Genomic DNA, 21,309 nt, shown 5'->3' on the forward strand with positions numbered 1-21,309 from the left:
ATAACTAAACAAAACATAGCATAGTATAAAAAACATGGAATAGCATAGCATATCAAAACAAAGCATAGCATAACAAAACATAGCATAGCATAACAAAACATAGCATAGCATAGCAAAACACAACACAACATAGCATAGCTTAACACAACACAACAAATCACAGCATAGCATAACAAAGCATAGCATAACAAAACACAACAAAACATAGCATAGCAAAACAAAACATAGTATAACAAAACAAAGCATAGCATAACAAAACACAAGCATAGCATAACAAAACAGCATAGCATAAAACATAGCATAGCATAACAAAACACAACATAGCATAGCATAACAAAATATAGCATAACAAAACATAGCATAACATAACAAAACACAACAAAACGTAGCATAACAAAACACAAAATAGCATAGCATAACAAAACAGAACGAAACAGCATTGCATAACAAAAAATGGCATAACAAAACAATACATAGCATAGCATAACAAAATATAGCATAACAAAACATAGCATAACATAACAAAACAAAACGTAGCATAACTAAACACAAAATAGCCTAGCATAACAAAACACAACAAAACAGCATAGCATAACAAAATATGGCATAACAAAACAATACATAGCATAGCATCACAAAGCATAGCATAACAAAACATAACATAGCATAAAAAACATAGCATAGCATAACAAAAAACAACAAAACATAGCATAGCATAACTAAACAAAACACAGCATAGCATAAAAAAACATAGAATAGCATAGCATATCAAAACAAAACATAGCATAACAAAGCATAGCATAGCATAACAAAACATAGCATAGCATAACAAAGCATAGCATAGCAAAACACAACAAAGCATAGCATAACACAACACAACAAATCACAGCATAGCATAACAAAACATAGCATAGCATAACAAAACAAAGCATAGCATAGCAAAACACAACAAAACATAGCTTAGCATAACGAAACATAGCATAGCATAACAAAACATAGCATAGCAAAACATAGCATAGCATAACAAAACACAACAAAACATAGCATAGCATAACAAAACATAGCATAGCATAGCCAAACAAAACATAGCTTAGCATAAAAAACATAGAATAGCATAGCATATCAAAACAAAACATAGCATAAAAAAGCATAGCATAGCATAACAAAACATAGCATAGCATAGCAAAACACAACAAAACATAGCATAGCATAAGACAACACAACACATCACAGCATAGCATAACAAAGCATAGCAAAACAAAACATAGCATAACAAAACAAAGCATAGCATAACAAAAAACAACAAAACATAGCATAGCATCACAAAGCATAGCATAACAAAACATAACATAGCATAAAAAAACATAGCATAGCATAACAAAAAACAACAAAACACAACAAAACATAGCATAGCATAACTAAACAAAACACAGCATAGCATAAAAAAACATAGAATAGCATAGCATATCAAAACAAAACATAGCATAACAAAGCATAGCATAGCATAACAAAACATAGCATAGCATAACAAAGCATAGCATAGCAAAACACAACAAAGCATAGCATAACACAACACAACAAATCACAGCATAGCATAACAAAACATAGCATAGCATAACAAAACAAAGCATAGCATAGCAAAACACAACAAAACATAGCTTAGCATAACAAAACATAGCATAACAAAACATAGCATAGCAAAACATAGCATAGCATAACAAAACACAACAAAACATAGCATAGCATAACAAAACATAGCATAGCATAGCCAAACAAAACATAGCTTAGCATAAAAAAACATAGAATAGCATAGCATATCAAAACAAAACATAGCATAAAAAAGCATAGCATAGCATAGCATAACAAAACATAGCATAGCATAGCAAAACACAACAAAACATAGCATAGCATAAGACAACACAACACATCACAGCATAGCATAACAAAGCATAGCAAAACAAAACATAGCATAACAAAACAAAGCATAGCATAACAAAAAACAACAAAACATAGCATAGCATAGCAAAACATAGCATAGCATAACAAAACACAACAAAACATAGCATAGCATAACAAAACACAACAAAACATAGCATAGCATAACTAAACAAAACATAGCATAGCATAAAAAACATGGAATAGCATAGCATATCAAAACAAAACATAGCATAAAAAAGCATAGCATAGCATAACAAAACAGCATAGCATAACAAAACATAGCATAGCAAAACACAACACAACATAGCAAAGCTTAAAACAACACAACAAATCACAGCATAGCATAACAAAGCATAGCATAACAAAACACAACAAAACATAGCATAGCAAAACAAAACATAGTATAACAAAACAAAGCATAGCATAACAAAACACAACAAAACATAGCATAGCATCACAAAACATAGCATAGCATAACAAAACACAACATAGCATAGCATAACAAAAAATAACATAACAAAACAAAACGTAGCATAACAAAGCATAGCATAACAAAACACAACAAAACGTAGCATAGCATAACTAAACATAGCATAACGACGCATAGCATAACAAAACATAGCATAACAAAACATAGCATAACAAAACATAGCATAACAAAACATAGCATAACAAAACACAACAAAACATAGCATAGCATAACAAAACATAGCATAGCATAACAAAGCATAGCATAACAAAGCATAGCTAAACAAAACATAGCATAACAAAACATAGCATAACAAAACACAACAAAACATAGCATAGCATAACAGAACATAACAAAACATAGCAAAGCATAGCATAGCAAAACAAACATAGCATAACAAAGCATAGCATAACAAAACACAACAAAACATAGCATAGCATAACAGAACATAACAAAACATAGCAAAGCATAGCATAGCAAAACAAAACATAGCATAACAAAGCATAGCATAACAAAACACAACAAAACATAGCATAGCATAACAAAACATAGCATAGCCTAACAAAACATAGCATAGCCTAACAAAACACATAGCATAGCAAAACACAACAAAACGTAGCATAACAAAACATAGCATAGCATAACAAAACAAAGCATAGCATAACAAAAGATAGCATAGCATACACAAAACATAGCATAGCATAACAAAACATAGCATAGCATAACATAACATAAGAAAACATAGCATTAAGTTTGATAAACTCATAGTAGCGGGCTAGCTAGCTTTAACGGGCAGTGAGTGTAAGCAACTCCGTAAACCCAGAAGCAGTCACTCGGTCACCTTTGCTCTTGTATTGCAGTGGCTTCGTTTATTAAACAGTGCCCATATTTATACTGTTAGCACTTTACTTGTGCAAATTTCAGGGCTCACAAAACTTTGATGAATCGAAATTCACAACAGAGGCTGTTAAGTTCGTGCTATATAGAACCCTAAGGATAAATAAAAAACATTGCCATTTACAATGTGAATAGCTCCAACAAACACAAGACCTTTTTCACAGTACAAAACATTGCCATTTACAATACCAATAGCTCCAGTTCCAACAAATGCGAGACCTATTGCATTTCCAATGCTTGTTTTTACATCTTTTTCTGAATATTAGGGCTAGCAAATAAACAGCAGCAAATAAACAGCAGCTGGTGCTGCTATTCACCAAGTGGGCCGCATTTAAAGGTCAAGAGGGCCACAAGCGGCCCCTGGGCTGTACTTCGAGTATCACTGCTTTAGTGTATTAAGATGAAGCCTGGGAGAGGGCGCTCGTAAAGCCAAACCAGTGGCTTAAAGAAAGTTTATGGGGCCCCCCTGCAATGTACACGGAGGAGCCCCGCTCCAGATTTAATACAGAGCGCTCAGGCCTAAGTACTGTGCTGAGGGAGGCCCCTGAAGCTCTCCCCCCCGCACCATGGGGGATGCGGGGCCTGTGTTACGCCCCTGAGCCAAACACCAAGATATTTGTAGCTGGAACTTTTTTTTACTGGACTGCCTCCCAGGTGCCAATCACCATTCTTCTGGCGGCCATTTCCGAAGATTAATATTTTAGTTTTCTCTAAATTAACTGTCATGTGGTTTGTTGCACAGTAAAGGGCCAATGGGTTAAGCAAGTTTTGCAGGCCACTAGTCGCTGAATTCATGAGGACTATACCGTCTGCGTATTGAAGTGACGTCAGTGGTTGCTATCCCAATTTTGAGGGATGTGAGTGCACCTCGTCCAAACCTTTACTCAAATATGAAATGAAAAGATTGGACAATGTTGGGGCAAGAACACAACCTTGTTTTAGGTCTTATCCTTTTGGTATTGGGCCCTTATTCATGCCCAAAAATATCTTTGGCCAGGTTTTGGAGCACAGTACTTGTAGTGCTTGCAGAGGATTAGCTGGGATGTTCCATGATGCCAATTTATAACACAGCAATGATTAATGGATGATGCCTGTCTGATTTTAAAATGAAGCAAAACCAAAGGGGATAATGGACGGAGTGTTGAACATTGCAAGCACTCACCCCCAGTCAACTGATCTGGGATTAATCCATCATTATTCTTTAGCTCACTCCGCCACCCCTGTTCAGACATCGCCATATGCAAATCAGTCTGACCCTGTGCCTCATGGGAACAGTCCAGCCCGAACTGCCAAGCCATGTCTTCCCTGGACCGGAAACAAGCATCCTGGGACTGGTTTCTGGCTAATCAGCCGTCATCAGCCAGGCTAGCTTGAATCCAGTGGCAAAGTGAGCAAGGGGACCCACGTCTGGGCATACCCTGCCAACTTAGGGCGAACAAAGCAAAACAAAAGGGGATGATGGATGGAGTGTTGAACATTGCAAGCACTCACCCCCAGTCAACTGATCTGGGTTTAATCCATCATCATTCTTTAGCTCACTCCGCCACCCCAGTTCAGACATGGCCATATGCAAATCAGTCTGACCCTGTGCCTCATGGGGGATTTTAAAATGCACATCTTTGTATTGAAGAGATCCCTTAAATACTGACACTTAAATCTGAATCTTGTTTTTACACTACACTTTCTCAATAGACTTTCATCCGGCAGTCCAGTTAAGACATTCTGCATGAAATGAGGCCTACATGGTTCTTTTTTTTTTTATATAGCGCAAACTTGACCCGAAGTTATCAGGCATCAGAGCGCTTTACACGAGCACCAGTTGCCTTACATGAAGACACATTCATTTTTGTTAGGCACGGGGAGATTAAGTGATTTGCCCAGAATCACAGGATGTTGCGCGTCCTTGCTGAGACTCGAACCCAGTTCCCCAGATTCGAGGTCGATCGCCATAGCCGTTGGGCCTAATATAATACGCAATTTCTTCTTGTCGCATTTATACAGAGGGGTTATACACGACCTTACTACAAAGTTCATGGTGGTAAGGTGAGAAATGTTCACTTGTGACTTTTCTGTGTCCCCAAAGGGTGCCGTTCGTTTACTGATGTGTGGGGGCACAAACAGACAAGCACTGCTTTGGTCCCGTGTTTCGGTATGCAATTCTTAATCTGTGGTGCACTCCAGCACTCCTTTTTGGGGAGCAGGACATACTCACCATCATCAGACTTTGACCCAGTGCTAGAGAGAGAAAGGCAGACGAAGGAGACCAATGAAGGGGGAAAAAGACAGGAAAACAATGACACATTGGAAAATCAGGGATACTAAAGAACAGGGAAAACTGAGAAAAAGACACAGGGAGTGTAAGGTGGTGGAAGAAAGAGACATGAGCTAGAATCCAGATTAGGCAGGCTTGGTATTCGGAAATCTTGGCATTTGTTAATGCTATAGCGGGATCCTAAGAAAAACTTTGGGACCCTCACTTAGGGGCATATTATCAAGCATGGAGTTAAAATTATCGCCGCTTTAGCGACAGAAAACTGCCGCTAAAGTGGCGATAATAGGCTTGATAATATGCACTTGAGAATTCCAATAAAAGCCCATGTTGTCACCAAAACATAGGCTTCTATGGGAATTCTCAAGGGCATATTATCAAGCGCATTATCGCCACTTTAGTGGCAGTTTTCTGCCACTAAAGCGGCAATAATTTTAACTCTGTTTCTTGATAATATGCTCCTTATTTATTTAATTACTCTTATGAATTAAGCAGCATTGGTATTGAGCATTGCCCCCATTGGTGCGGCTCTGTACCTGTACATAGCAGTTATTATGGTACATGAGGAAATCAATGATTTGGGTGGATTAGTTTCATGCAAAGGTGCGGACATAAATGATGAATAGAGGAATATAGAGAACCCATATTTTGAGAACCCACATGCACATTATATGAGATCAGATACATGTTGAGTCTTTTTTATTTAAATGCTTGCACTTCATGGGGCAGTCAGGTATGTCAGAAGATTTTGCGGGGCCATGGGCCAAAGTGTTTGCTGGGCCTCTCTTTGGTGCCTGATCAGTAGCTTGGAATCAATAATCCATGTACTCTGGAGGAGAGAGAAAACAAAGTATTTGGCCACGAAGTGGTGTTGCTGCATTGGCTGCAGCAAGAGGAAACAGATTTGGTTTCCCATTTTAATATTTAAAAACACATTATGATGAGAAAGCGGGACTTCAAAATACACGAGGCTGGGGGCAAAAGGCCCCATCTCCTTTCCCTTGTGAGGGTCCTGGGTGCAGTAGTGTTTTAGGCAACAGGTTAACTGGCAGAGATTTAGGAGTGGAGGGATTGGCTGTTATGTTAGGTTTTGAGAAGGTGAAGATGAACTTTGATTTCAGTGTTGAATGCTGGGAGTGAGAAGGTTGTAGGTACATTAGCCATAAGGATTTTCTGTTATGAGTTCCAAAAAGGGGAGGAAGTGGATCGAAATGAAGCAAAGAAAATGTAAACTGCAATTTTAAACCTTAATTTCTCAAAACCTACTGAACAGATTAACACTACATCACATAAAGCGTGCTTTGTGGGACAAGATCTAGATTTCTTCCAAATTTAGTGTAATTCCATTGTCATTTTGTCTGTAGCTGTGCCTAATGTGCCTGTAACTGTATGTGGAAAAGAAGTTTTGGGGCGCCCAATTTTCTTGATGGATCACTCCAAAACTTTCCAGGAAGGAGCTGAGGTGGAATAGACTTTTTTCAGTAAAAAGGTTTTGAAGATTCATCAAACGGCATCAATTTTTTTAGCAAACCATAAAAAAACTATTTCCTATGGAATTGAGTCCTAACTATAACTATCCATTGGCAATTAGGAGGGGTTTGATACAGGCTCCAATGTCATGGCGGTGAAGCATATGGCAAGAATATGTGAAACTTACCATGGACTACTGTGAATGCCATGGAAGGAATCTATAGATAGCATGTTGTTGAATGGCTTGTTATTCAACTGAAGGGGGTTTCAGGACATGTGGGTAGAGAGTAACATTCAAAACTTCAAAGCTTTATTTAGATCAGAGGTTATCCAACTGTGGAGCGGGGAACCTCGAGAGGATTTTGACTGATCTAAGGGAGGGTGTCATACTCTGGTCTTGAGGTCAATAGTGCTTCTGGGGAACAGGGACAAACACCATGAAAGAAACAGGATCTCTTCTGTAATAAACCATCAGTAATGTCATTCATGTTGTGACTGGGAGTAGGTGTCAAATTGTGTGGGGTACCAAATAATCCTCAGAATCCTTCTCACCTATTTCTGAGAAAGGATCAGGGTGTGGTTAACTCACACATTTAGGGTGGCCTGGCAGCCAATAGAAAATGGACCTGTTAAATATCTTCACAGCTGCTAATTTTCCAGATTAATTGTGTTGATATATATTTGTCTTTCTAGGGGTGGCCAAATACATTTTGTTTACATGCGGAAGGGCATAAAAAAGCTTTGAGATGATGCTTTTAGATGGACAATGACATTGTGAAAGGTCAACCATCATACTTTTTCCATATGCCTGCCTGCTCATAACAAGTGTGTTGACGAAAGATTTGCCAATGTGGAAAGTAAGCGGAGGGTAAAAGTTGCTGATTGCTAATTGCTGACAGCTGCAGTGATGGTAGAAAAGATAAACAATTCAAGTCACATTTTGTTGTGTAGCATTGCATACAAGTTTCTGACACTGGGAGACAAGGGTTTCAGGAAGAAAGAGGATGGAATGAGGGCATGATATTTGAGAATTGTATGCAGGAAGCAACGTACCACAATAACAAGAGGGTATACAGTTCGGATATCTAAGTTCAAGGTCTTATATTAGAGATCCAGAATGCTGATGGTCACTAGGAGCATTTGCTATTAGAAGCAAGTGCCCTCACCCACCCGAAGGTGGCATGCTTCATCACGGGCCTGCCCCTCGTTGGGCTGGCGCTGCAATGCCCAAAGGCACCATAAGGGGCACTTTGCAGGAGATCTTTGTGATTCACCAAAGGAATATGGGGAATGTTAGTGTATCCAAGTATAAGAATGGGAAGATTAGAAAAGGATTTAGTTTAAAATTGGCTATAGATACTTCACAGTTGTGTTTTAATTAGAGTGAAAGAATCTATGTTAAGGCTCAAAATAATGCTGCAAACATATGTATATAATGACCCTAGCTTCTCCTGGATAAGAAAATTGCAATCAAATAAATTCAATTGGATACAGGTTCAAGATCGACATGAAGCAAAGCAGCCTCTTTCGGAGGTATTCACCATAAGTCATCCAATGTTGAACAGCAATAATACAATCATAGATTAAAGACTAGACATGGGAGAAGAATGCTGGGAAAGAGAAGAAGATTTGGATGTTGTCCTTGTAGAGGTGATAGGTGAAGCTGAAACAAGTAATGATATCACCGAAGGAGGTAAAGGAGTTGGTGTAAAGAGTGATAAGGACAGGGCCCAGGAAAAAGCCCAGTGCGTACTACCAGGTAAGAATACAGCGGGTCAGTGAGAAGAACACCATGGTACACAGGAGTCATTAAGCTAGGAATAAAGAGATGTTGTAATCCACCCAGCATGCGGAGGTCAGAGAGAAAGTTAGCGAGCATAGCAAGATAATCTGCGAAGTCAAATGCCACATGCTTATCAAAGAAAATGAAAAATAGACTATGGTGGTGTGTGGAGATGATGAAGTTGGCCACGTAGACTAGTGCAGGACACGGACTGGTGGAGGTTTATTAGGCACTAAGAGAAAAGAGCTAGAATCAAGTGGGCATGATTTAGTTTAAATGTTTTTCAGACAGGATAAGATTGCTCAGAAAGGGGCAGTAAACTAATTAATTAGAAACTGAAATTGATAGTTGGTGCCTAGGATGGGTGGCTGCCCTGAGGACCGGAATTAATTCTGCTGGAGAGTTGGGTGATAAATCGGATCGGCCGGAGGAAAGTAGGAGAGTGGCGTGGGGTTTGGTGGGGTGAAGAAAAGTTGGCAATGACCGGTAGAGAGATGAGAATCAACAATTCCAAGCAATCTTCAAACCAAAGAATGCAGCAACATCATTGGAAGTGAGTGAATACTGGAATATCATCACAAGGGTGAGAGAAGGTGACTGTACTGTCTAGGTGGTTTCAATAAGTGTGGAGGGAAATAAGTAGGTTTTGCTGGAATGCTGATGTCACTGCATTTAGTGCAGTGGTAAATGCATTGAGAGACTGGTTATGGGCTTCGAGGTGTGAAATCTGGGCCTCATGGAAATGTATGGGATCCTTTCAAGGCAGGAAGCCAACATTGGTATCTGGGAGCTGATAGGGTAAAGGTCTATAATAACATGGCACTAGATGTTTCGCCTAAAATTTGCCGAAAGGCCAGATTCAACAGGTGCAGCATCAAGAATCACTCGCTAAGTAGGTGGATATTGTACATATAGTTGAGGGGTCAGGAATAAGACCTGCCCTGGGATCTTCCACTGAGAGGGCAACATGAGAGCTGTTTGTAGGTCTGGATTAACCATTAAGCAAAATAAGCATGTGTTTAGGGCATCAAGGGAAGGGGGGGGGGGGTGGCACCACAGAAATTTACCATGGACCATATGGTGCAAAACTGCAAAGGGTGCAGCTGAATCTCTAAAGATTATTTTCCATCTTACTTTAAGTTTTATTTCATTTAAAAAAATAACATTTTATTTTACAGTTTATTATTGCTTATATTATTAATTAGATATATATGGGGGCACCATAATCTTTTAAGAGCTATGGACCACTAAAGGTCTTAATCTGGCCCTGCTGTTCTGACAGTTACAGTAACTGAATTGTAGACCTATTAGAGAGTCAACACATTATGCATATGACAGAAGCGGCTCCTCCGTGAGAGGTGAGAGGGGAGGAGCATCGCCCTACTGCCCAAAATGCCCCCCAGGAATGAAAAATAGAATGGTAATAAAGTTAATTTCCTACGATTTCATTTTCCATCCTTCCGTCCTGAACCAAGCGTCAGAACGGGGCGGACCATTGCTGCTGAGTCACAACTGGGAGCTCCGCACTTCAGTTTAAAATGTGCATTTCTTTTTGGCCAGCCATTTTGCGACGGCCAGTCAGACATGCGCATTTTATGCTTGTCTAATCCAGCTGTCTTCAGACAGCTGGGTTAGAGGAAGCACAGGCTTCCAGTGACTTTGGGAGTGCTGAGAGAGGCCACTCCCTCCAATCGTGGTCCTTCTCTCATCCTGGTTACCAGCAAGAGAGCAGCGCCAGGATTGCTTAAGGGAATTTAGTGGGTCGAAGGTCGTGCAGCAAGCAACGTAAGCTTTTTTAGGTCGACCATTTGAGTCCTCTTGTATATACTTTAGTATATATTTATATACTTTTGTATATACTTATATGTGTATGTACTTTGTGGGCTTTGGAGATCAGCCCTAGAACTTGTCTGCCTCCGCTTAGGGACTTTTTTTCTGTTCAACTGCCTCTATTTAACTGTCTTGACAAAAAACGACCAGCAGAGGAGAGTAAAATACCAGAATTGCTTTCTGCTGAGGGACTTTATTTTTTTCTATTCTTCTGGCAACTGCCTCTATTTAACTTCATTGATAGAAAACGACCAGCAGAGGTCAGTAGAATACCAGAATCACTTTAGCATTCTCTGTATTCCAGTCCATAGAAAATGCCTTCCCCGTGCACCCATAGACAATAATATTTTTTTCAAATCTTGTTTTTTCAGTGATATGACCACCAAAGGCCCTAATTTTATATTAAAACAGAGCTTTGGACTATACCATTCCACGCTGAAAGGCAATATTTCCCTCCATGTGTTCCCCTACCTGGCGCGTCACGCAGTTTGGTGCTTACTTTCCCTCCTTGTTAAAGAATAGTAGATGTTTCAGCACCCAGGCTAATGTGCTGCATAGCAAAATATATATAAGGTCCCAAAGGAGAGACCGATAGCATTGCAAATGCTTGTTCTCTTTATATCTACACACACCACTCACATTGCATGCATGCACGCACGCACCGACATCAACTATGTCCGCCCCCCACTCTGCCCACGCTGGCATATGAGGCAAAGGGGGAACAGCCTGGCATATGACAAGCTCCCCAAAGTTTCCCTGCCTGTGAAACTATAATATGCCTGACCTCCCTGTCTCAGTGATGAATAACACAACACCTTTGTGGACTCGCCTGAGCGAGCTGAGCCCATTTTAGAGTTGTATACTGCATTTTCTTACTTACAGTCTGAAATGTTGCAAACACTGTGAACTTTGTCAGAATTAATGAGGTGGCCCGTTAGGTTTCACTTCTCGTTTTCAAACTGCTTTGCATGCCAACGTAAAGAAAAATGAGAACTTCAGCACAAAGAAAAAAGCTGACTTGCACTCAGCAAGGCATTGTGCACACAAAAACCAACAGCCGTCATGTAGTAAATCGATTTTCAGACCATTGTGACACAGCCTCATGTTCATGTTTGATTCATCCCAGCATGCACCTGTGCAGCTGTGGGTCCTGCAACATATCTTTTATCTGTGTCCATTGCCGCTGTCCCTCAAGAGACAGAAAGCGAAGCCAATCAGAGTTCAGCTGACTTGGGTTGTTGCTGATGCTATCAATACATTAACCAAAAACAACAACAAAAGTAATAACAACAACCTCAATAATATTATAAGTGATTCACTTCTCTCAGTGGGAAAATAAGGAAAGTTCGACAGTGAGGGATTTCGCAGAGAGGTTGGCGTCCAGCAGGGCTGGGCCAGATTCAGTCACAAGTCAGTCATACAGAATAAGTGCCTCGGAAACAGTTAAGCACGTCAGTCATACTAGCCACCTGATGAGGGCCCTGCCTTCCACCCTGCTGCTGCGTCGGTATCTTAACTATACTCAGCACTCTCGACATTCCAGCCACAAGGTTGGCGTTTGCCTAACAATCCCTAGCTCCCCTTCAGATGCTGATGTGACCGGATGTGACTGACTGCCCCTCCCTACCAGTATCTTAAATGGCGGCCTGGCAAGCGGAAGTGTTTCAAATATGAACTTAACATGCAATCGGCTCTGCTGTAATCAGTTCCGACCACCCTGGGGCTCGAGTCAGCCATCACACTGGCTAAGTGACGTATCAGGTTATGCCACCCCACTCCCGTAACCTTGGTTTGGCAGCAAAACGTTTTAATTAGGGGGTGTGGTGTTTGGGGGTGGCAGACCAAGGGGTGGTGAGGCCTATGGGGGCAGGACACAAAAGGACACAACAGCAGGGGTTACTGGAGTGGGCCGAAGACCTCGAGCGGTCTCGCGCCCTTTTATTTATACCGTCGGGCGTGCCCGCCCTCCGGGTGCGTGGGTGCGTGAGCAGCGTGCTGGAACGGGCCGGGTGGCTCCGTTACCACATCCCTCCAATCTTTCAGATACAGAGATCATTTATCGCCAAACCATTCAGTTCTTGTGCACACCACGCAAAGTCTCTCAGTCTCTTACTTGGGGCCGGGTTTGGCCGAAGTCCATACGGCCGGCTCCTGGGAGCGTCTCCTCGGCCTGTACCTCCTGCCCCACAGACACTGGGCACCTCTGTCTCGGCGGAGGGCCCGCTTTCTCGATCGCCCGCCCCGGGCAGTGGGGTTGCGCTCTGCGATGGGCTCGCCGGCGTTCCTGGTGAGCCGCACCCCTCCGGGGCTTCCAACTCTTCCTCCTCCTGGTCGGTCTCGGGGACGCCAGATGTTATTCGTTTGAACCAAGACGCATTTCGCGTTACTGTCCGCGTCCCTCTCCTGGCGGACACCATGGTGCCCCGCACTCCGGTCACTTCCCACACCTCCGGTTCGAACGGGGTACGATACTTCCAATTCGGGTACCGGTCCTTCAGGATGACCCCGTCTCCCACCTGGAGACTCCTCCCCCGGGCTCTCCTCTTCAGACTGGCTTTCTCGTTGGAGGTCCGCCTTCTCCCTTGCGCCGCCTCTTGGTCTAGCGGCGTGGGCAGCCACACATGACTCGCCGGGATATTGTCCCTGGGGGCCTTCTTGAACAGAAGGTGCGCTGGCGCACACCTGGTGGTACAGTGGGGGGTCCGCCGGTAGGCACTTAGGAACTGCGAGAGGCACTGATCCGCATCTTCTCCTTGCTCGACTCCAATTCTCAGCGCCCGGTTCATCGTGCGCATGAAACGCTCCACCTCCCCATTCGCCTGGGGCCACTGCGGGGTAATCTTCCTGTGTCTGACTCCTCGAGCCGCAAGGTATTCCTGGAACTCTCGCCCTTGGAACGGGGGCCCGTTGTCCGATCGGACTTCCTCCGGCAGGCCCATCATGGCAAATATGCGATCTAGCGCCGCTCGCACCTGGCTGAACGCCGTTGATGACACTACTTCCACCACCGGGAACTTGGAGTGTGAGTCCACCACCACTAAGGTGTGTCGCCCATCCGGGAACGAACCAAAGTCTATACTCAGCTTGGACCAGGGTTCCAGACAGGGCTCCTCCGTGATCACTGGGTGAGGCGTCGGCTCCCCCCCCGTGATGTTGCACGAGTGACAGCTGCGGATGGCTTCCTCAACCAGCGCGTCCATCCGCGGGAACCACACCTTGCTCCGCAGCCTTGCCTTGGTCTTGGAGATGCCTTGATGCCCTTGGTGTGCCAACCTGACCACCTCTCCTTGGAGACTCATCGGGATGACGAGGGTTGCTCCTCGCAGGACCACGCCGTGCGGCCCCTCGCTGAGTTCACTCCGCGCGTTCCACACCTGCTGTCGATACACTTTCTCCTCTTCGGTGAGGGCCTGCACTCCATCCAGGAAGTTCCGCCAGTGGTGGGTCGCCAGCGTGCGCTTCACCTTCACGAGGCAGTCGTCCAGTTCCGTGGCTTTGCCGATGTCTTCCAACGTGAGTGCCACCGGGCATGCAGCTTGCGACACTAGTCGGACGAACTCCTCCGTCTCCGCCTCATCCGCCTGATCAGGGCGCACCGGCTCCGGGTGGCGGGACAGGAAGTCCGCTGGGTTGCTGGCCCCGGGTCGGAACACGACCTCAAATCGGTACGCTTGTAACTGGACTGCCCATCTCTCGATCCTCGGGGGCCCTAGCCTCGCCGTGCCAGCGAAGAGCGGAACCAGGGGCTTGTGGTCGGTGACCACCCGGAAGTCGTGCCCATACAGGTAGAGATGGAAATGTTGGCAGGCCCACTTGATGGCCAGCGCCTCCCGCTCGATCTGCGCGTACCTCATCTCCGTAGCCGTCAGAGCCCTGCTGGCATACGCGGTCGGGACCCATTCTTTCGCCTCCGTCTCCTGCATCAGGACCGCGCCCAGCCCCACGGGGCTCGCGTCCACCACCACCTCTGTCCGCCGGTGGGGCCTGAAGTACGCCATCACCTTGTCATCGATCAGCGCGTCCTTGACCGCTTGGAACGCCATATCTTCCTTGGCCGTCCAGGTCCACGGGTGACCACTCTTCGTGAGAAGCCGGAGCGGCTCCGACAGGGACGCCAGATTGGGAATGAACCGCCCGCAGTAGGTTGCCATCCCCAGGAAGCTCCTGACCTCGGTGGCCGATGTGGGCCTCGGGGCAGCGCGGATCGCTACCGCTTTCTTCGGATCCACTCTCAGGCCTTCCCTCGAGAAGATGTAGCCGAAGAATTCGACCGACTCCTGGTAGAAGGAGCACTTGGCCTCGTGCAGGGTGAGTCCACTATCCGCTAGCCGCTGCAGCGTGTCACGCAGATGCCGATGGTGTTCTTCCAGAGTTCGTGAGAACACCAGAATGTCGTCACTTAGGTTGATGACTCCCTGGAGACCCGAGAGAGTCTCCCGTATGGCGTTTTGGAAAACTTCGGCCGCTGACGAGATCCCGAAGCTCAGCCGCTTATACCTCCGCAGGCCAACGTGGGTGGAGAAGGTGGTTATGTTGCGGCTGTCGGGGTGGAGTTCAAGCTGGTGGTACCCCGCGTTGAGGTCCAATTTCGTGAACCACTGCGCGCCGTTGAGGTCGGCCACAATATCGTCCATGGTGGGCGTGAGGTGTCTTTCGCGCTTGACTGCCTTGTTTGGGAGGCGCATGTCTACGCACAGTCGGATGGCGCCGGGCTGCTTGGGTTTGGGCGCCACGACCAGGGGGGACACCCACGGGGTCGGACCCGATACCTTCTCAATCACCCCCAAGTCTTCCAATTTTTGCAACTCCTCTTCTACCTGTGGTCGCAGGAGGAATGGTATTCTCCGGTGACGCAGCGCCATGGGCCGGACCGTCGGGTCCACGTGTAGTCTGAACTGCTTTCCGCGTAGGCATCCTAGACCTTGAAACAGCATCGGAAAGTCCTTCAGTATCTCCCTTGCATGCAGCTCGTGCACCTGATTTGCGAAGAATACCAGCGCCAGATCTTCGGCGGTGTGGCAGCTCAGCAGGGTGCCCCTCTTACCTTCCGCCACGTGGAAGGTCGTGGCCAACTTCCGGCCTTCGCTGACGACTTCAACGTCAATCACCCCTCGCAGGGACAGTGGCCGGTCACTGTCGTACGTGTAGATGAGGGCTTTGGAGGGTCTCAGGGGTGGCCGTGGCGACAACCTCTCATACTGGCAGCTGTCCATGACGTTCACCGACGCCCCCGTGTCGATGAGAGCACTCACCGGGGACCCGGCCACCAGGATGTCACACATGGGCGGCGGTCTTCTCTTCGTGCCTTCCCGGCCTACAAACGACACGAAGAACACTTCCTCTTCTTCTTCCCCATCTCCCTCGAACTGTGGCGTGGAGTTTTCGCGCAGGGCGGCGGATTCTTCCACCGTCAGTTGGTGTACGCGCGCCGGAGCCCCACGTGGGCCGGAAGCGCCTCCGCGCCCCCTGCGGCTGCTCCTGCAGACCTTCGCAAAGTGGTTCGCTCGGCCGCACTTCAGACATGTTTGTCCCATGGCGACGCACCGGCCGCCAGGTGGGTGACCTAGGCCGCAGTTGCCACATGTGCTGCCCTGCGGAGCCCTTGCGGCTCCTCGCTGATTGGTCGGTCGCTTCTGCAGCGTGTCCACTCTCTCTTCCTTGATCGCTGGCGGTTTCTGGGCAGCCGCAGGCCGGTTGAGGGCCGCCTCCATTGCATCCGCTCGACCATTGGACAGCTCGTGAGACCGGCCTAGGACCAGGATGTTGTTGAGGGAGATGCCTGGCTCCCGCAGGATGAGACGCCGCAGCGGGACCGATCTGCACCCTTGAATGAGCTGAGCCCGGATCTCCGCCCTTTGGTCTGGCAGCTCACAGGACAGGGAGAGTTTCCGCAGGCGTGCATAGAAGACGTCAATGCTTTCATTTTCTTCCTGTCGCGCCTGGCGCAGCTTAAACCACTCGAAATCGGGGTTCGTTTGGGGATCAAAGTGGCGGTTCAGGGCCCTTATGGCGCCCGCATAGTCGTCGTCGTTCCCCCTGTCCGGTAGAGTTTCGAAAAGGTCATACAGTTCTTCGCCCCCGTAGCACATGAGGAGAGATCTCTTGACCGTGTTGTCCGTCTCCCGCACTCCGACAAAGTAGTGCTCCAGCTGTCCGATCCATGAGCGCCACCGCACCGCCGCCGTGGAGGGGTCTGACAGTTCGCTGAACGGCGGCAGCGGGGCCACCGCCCCGTGTCCAGGCGCGGCGGCCGCGGGCTGCGCGGCGGCCGCGGGCAGCGCGGCTGCCTGCTGAGGCGGTTGCGCCGTGCCACTTCCGCTGGCGGCAGGGCCCGACATGTTCGGCACCTCTCACTGTGCACGTTCCCCGACCGTGGCTGCTTGGCTGGTATCCAGGCGAGACCTACTTTCCCTCTGCTGGTGCTGCGCGTGGGCGAGACCTGTGCTGCTGATAGTGTTGCCCGTAGGCGAGACCTGCTGGAGCTGCGCGTGGGCGAGACCTGCTGATGGTGCTGCTCATACGCGTAGGCGAGACCTGCTTCCCCACCGATCTGTGTTTTTTTTTTTTTTTAACTCTTTATTGTCCGTTTCTTTCCCTCAGGCACTGCTGAGGACGCCCCCTGCAGCAACCGGCTGTCGGGGCCTTCACCGGCAGAATCCAAGCCAGCTAAAACCCCCAGACGCCCAGGCAGCTCACGAGGGTCGATATCCCCCTCCGACGGAGCTCACCTGCCAAGGACCGGCTTCGAGTCTTCTAGCGCGAGGACGCGCGCGCGGCGAGGTCCTCCCTGTTCCGCCTCTGCGGAGAGCGCCGGGCACCCCCAGGCAAGTGTGATGAGCGCCGGAGAGGCGAGGCGCGGGTAGGCTCCGCCCTCGTCGCCAATGTGGTGTTTGGGGGTGGCAGACCAAGGGGTGGTGAGGCCTATGGGGGCAGGACACAAAAGGACACAACAGCAGGGGTTACTGGAGTGGGCCGAAGACCTCGAGCGGTCTCGCGCCCTTTTATTTATACCGTCGGGCGTGCCCGCCCTCCGGGTGCGTGGGTACGTGAGTAGCGTGCTGGAACGGGCCGGGTGGCTCCGTTACCACAGGGGGCAGTTAGCCCCGGTGACACTGCACCTGCTGCACTATTGGTAGTTACTCTCTCGAATTGGCTCGCAGCCCCGCAGGCCTTTCCAGGGCATACCTCACATGAGTCTGGGTGGACATTCGGAGGGACTGGCCTGAGGGTACACTTCAGATACCCCTGCAGGCCAGTCGCCCTACCATCTACGCTCGCCTTCATGGCACGGCTGATTAGGCACAGTTTGCGCAGCATCCTCTGTGGGATGCCGTGGAGGAAAAAAACACGTGAGAGCACGTGTCTCAAAGCAAACAAGCGCCCCATGATGATACTTCTGCCAGGAGCTTTATCTCACAGAAGAATGATCACTGAGGGACATGAACCGGTGGCGTCTCAGCTAGCTTATTTTTATGTTTTCATTTGTCTTTTTATGACACTGTAGCAATGCTGCACCACAGACACCGCCAGCAGAGATTCTGTTAGAGGGACAACGTCCCCCAGACGCTCCGCTCCCCCTCACTCATTGAATCCCTTCTGCACATCCTTTGGATCCGTCACCTTGGAAACTGTTGCCAGGCAACCCTGCTCCTCCTCTGCACAGCAGCAGCAGCGGTCCAGCATCCTGTACACAGAGACCCCGCAGCACCCAGCCTTTCTGCGCCATTGAAGACCCCCGTAAGTTATCTCAGTTCTTATTGTAAGCGAGGCGTGCCCGTCAGCGCCTTGAGGCCCACTAGCGATTGCCAAGCCCTTTGTCTACCGGCTAAGGTTTCAGGCACGGTGGCACTTGGCGTCACAGGGTCGGACGGGATTTCGCCCCCTTCATCGGGCTATGGGAGCCTGTCTAAGGCCAGGCCGCTTTCTCATTGATTGGGGCTCATGGGGCAACCTTCTGCAGTTTCTCAGCAGCGAAGACATCTTGTTTGGGTGCGGGGGGGGGGGGGGGGGAGTGGGGCGGGGGAGCATCAGACTGATGTTTTCGAACGTTAACGAATTTCGTCGAATATCCTGAATGATTAATTGTCTGTCCGATGTTAATGTGACTTTAATAGCCGGGAGGGTAACTCGGTGGGTTCAGCGCCTCTTACAGACACCTGACCTTAACCTGCAGGTTACACGACGGAGTCCAAGCAGGTACACGCTGCTTTTCTTCTTTTGTATTCGGTCATATGATTTCGAATGTGTTGGGTACAAAAAAGGCATATTAAGCGAGTAGGGCGTTAGTTTTGTTGTGCATACTAAATAACCAGTAAGTATTTTTTCATGGGTTTTAAATATACACTACCCGAAATTTCTGGGCACTTGCGTTCTTTGCATCGAAGGCGTAAGAGCCATCTTTAGTTCACTGCTGCACATCCGTGTGAATGCCATTAATGTGCCCTACCTGCTGTACACCAGTTTGCATATGGCTGGGTCCAAAGTACTGAGGTGCATGGTGGGCAAAAGAACAATGGGTTGGAATGCTGCCCAGTGTGATTGCCAGTGGTTAGTCTAATTGCAAGCATTCCTCCCATCTCCTTTTGTGTGTCTGATGTTATGCCCTAAGTTGCAAGGGCATGTCCAGACGTGTGTCCCATGCTCACTGTGCCACTGGAACCAAGCTGCACCCGACTGCTGAGCCAATCAGAGCCAAAGGGGTCTTGGGGTACTTGTGTTCCGGTTCAAGGAGGACCTGGCCTGTTAGTTCGGGCTGGACTGTTCTTATTGGAGCAGGGCCAAGACTGAATGCATATGGCTGGGTCCAAACTGAGGTGACATAGTGAGCAAAAACCGATGGGTTGGAATGATACTCCGAGCGATTGCCAGTAGTTAGACTTATTGCAAGCATTCCTCCCATCACCTTTTGTGTGTTTGATGCAACATGGTTCCTGTGCCACTGGAACCAAACTATGCCCGACTGCCAAGCCCCAATCAGGGCAAAACTTGTCTTGAGTTGCCTCTGTTTCGGTTCAGGGAGGACCTGGTATGGCAGTTCGGGCAGGACTGTTACTTTTTGGAACAGGGTCAAGATTGATTTGCATATGGCTGGGTCCAAACTGGGGTGGCATGGTAGACTAATAACAATAGGCTGGAATGCTATGCGGAATGATTGCCAGTGGTTACATTTATTGCAAGCATTTCTCAGATCACCTTTTGCATGTTTGATGTGAAGCCCTAAGTGGGAGGATATGTCTAGACATGTGTCCTGTGCACATTGTGCCACTGGAACCAAACTACACCCAACTGATGAGCCACAATAAGGGTGAAACTGGTCCTGTGTTGCTTGTGTTCTGGTTCGGGGAGGACCTAGCCTGGCAGAGCAGGCTAAACAGTTCTTATCACAGCAAGGTCTGGACTCATTTCCATATTTCTGGGTCCAAACTGTGGCGGCATGGTGGGCAAAAGAAGAGCAGATATGGCCAGACATGGGTCCAATGCTCACTGTGCCACTGGAACCAAGCTCTGCCCGACTGCCGAGCCCTAATCGGGGTGAAAGCGGTCTTGGGTTGCTTGTGGTCCAGTTCAGGGAGGACGTGGCCTGTCGTTGAGCTGGACTGTGCCTACTGGAGCTGGCTTCAGACTGATTTGCATATGGATGGGTCCAAACTGAGGTGGTATGCTGGGAAAAGGAACAATGGTTTGGAATGCTACCCCAAGTGATTGCTATTGATTTACTTATTGCAAGGATTAATCCCATCACCTTTTATGTTTTTGAGGTAGCACAGATGCAGCCGCGGTCTGTGCAGCTAACAGCGGTGGGGTGGTGGGGCCGTACGGGGGGAAATTTTGAGGGACAATGCAGGGGGACAATTCATTTTTTATTTAATTTTCCCTCAGCATTGTCCCTCGAAATCCCCCCACACACCGCCCCGCCGCTGTTACATGCACAGCCTGCGGCTGCACAGATGGGAATGTCAGGTACAGGGTGGTAAGCTAACAAAGTCCTACCTCCCTTGGGCATGCTTATTCCCACTTACGTGATCAATCCTGGCATTCTCCAGCTAAACAGGACTCCCTAATGCCTGAAGATTGTAACAGATCTGTCAGGTGATGGATATCACTCCACCTTAAAGCATCATTCCCCACTAGCAAAACCATTCATGAGCATTTCATCTGGTATCCTAGCAGCCTGCAGCTATATAGATACCCTTCAGGCTGTGTAAGTAGTTATAGTTTGGACCTTGTTTCTATTCAAAAAGTGTTTTTTCTTTTCCGAATAACTTTGGCGCCGGTTGACGAATCTTCACGAAATTTTCAAAACTAGTGGAGCGCTCCTGTCTTGCAAGTTTTGGGGTGATTCATCAAGCAGGGGCCGAGAAAAAAGGGGGATCCCACAAAAGCATTTTCCCCATATTAATTTCCATAGGAAGCTTTAGACAAAGCTACAGCCTGAACTGCTGAACGGAATTACACCAAATTTGGCAAAAAGATAGCGCTTGGTTCAGAAAGAGACCTTTTTTTTAAATGGTGTAAATCAGTTCAGTAGTTCATGAGAAATAAAAAAAACCTTTTCATATCTGGGTGGAGCCTAACCACACATCTCCTCCCGAACACGAGCTTGCCTCTGATTGGCTGCCAACACTTAAAACCAGGAACTGTTGGCAGCCATCT

The 21,309-nt window shown here is 47.3% G+C and overlaps 1 protein-coding gene across 1 annotated transcript in view; it reads left to right on the forward strand.

The window, feature by feature from the left end:
* The first annotated feature begins 18,251 nt into the window (after positions 1-18,251).
* Positions 18,252-21,309, forward strand: part of CALY (calcyon neuron specific vesicular protein) — a 104,489-nt gene continuing 101,431 nt past the window's right edge. Inside the window, exon 1 of the mRNA XM_085607955.1 lies at positions 18,252-18,393. The gene's annotated coding sequence lies outside the window, so the exon portion shown is untranslated. The remainder of the gene's footprint in view (positions 18,394-21,309) is intronic.

The sequence above is a fragment of the Triturus cristatus genome, chromosome 1_2 (assembly GCF_964204655.1).
Source record: "Triturus cristatus chromosome 1_2, aTriCri1.1, whole genome shotgun sequence".
In the NCBI taxonomy this organism is placed as follows: Eukaryota; Metazoa; Chordata; class Amphibia; order Caudata; family Salamandridae; genus Triturus; species Triturus cristatus.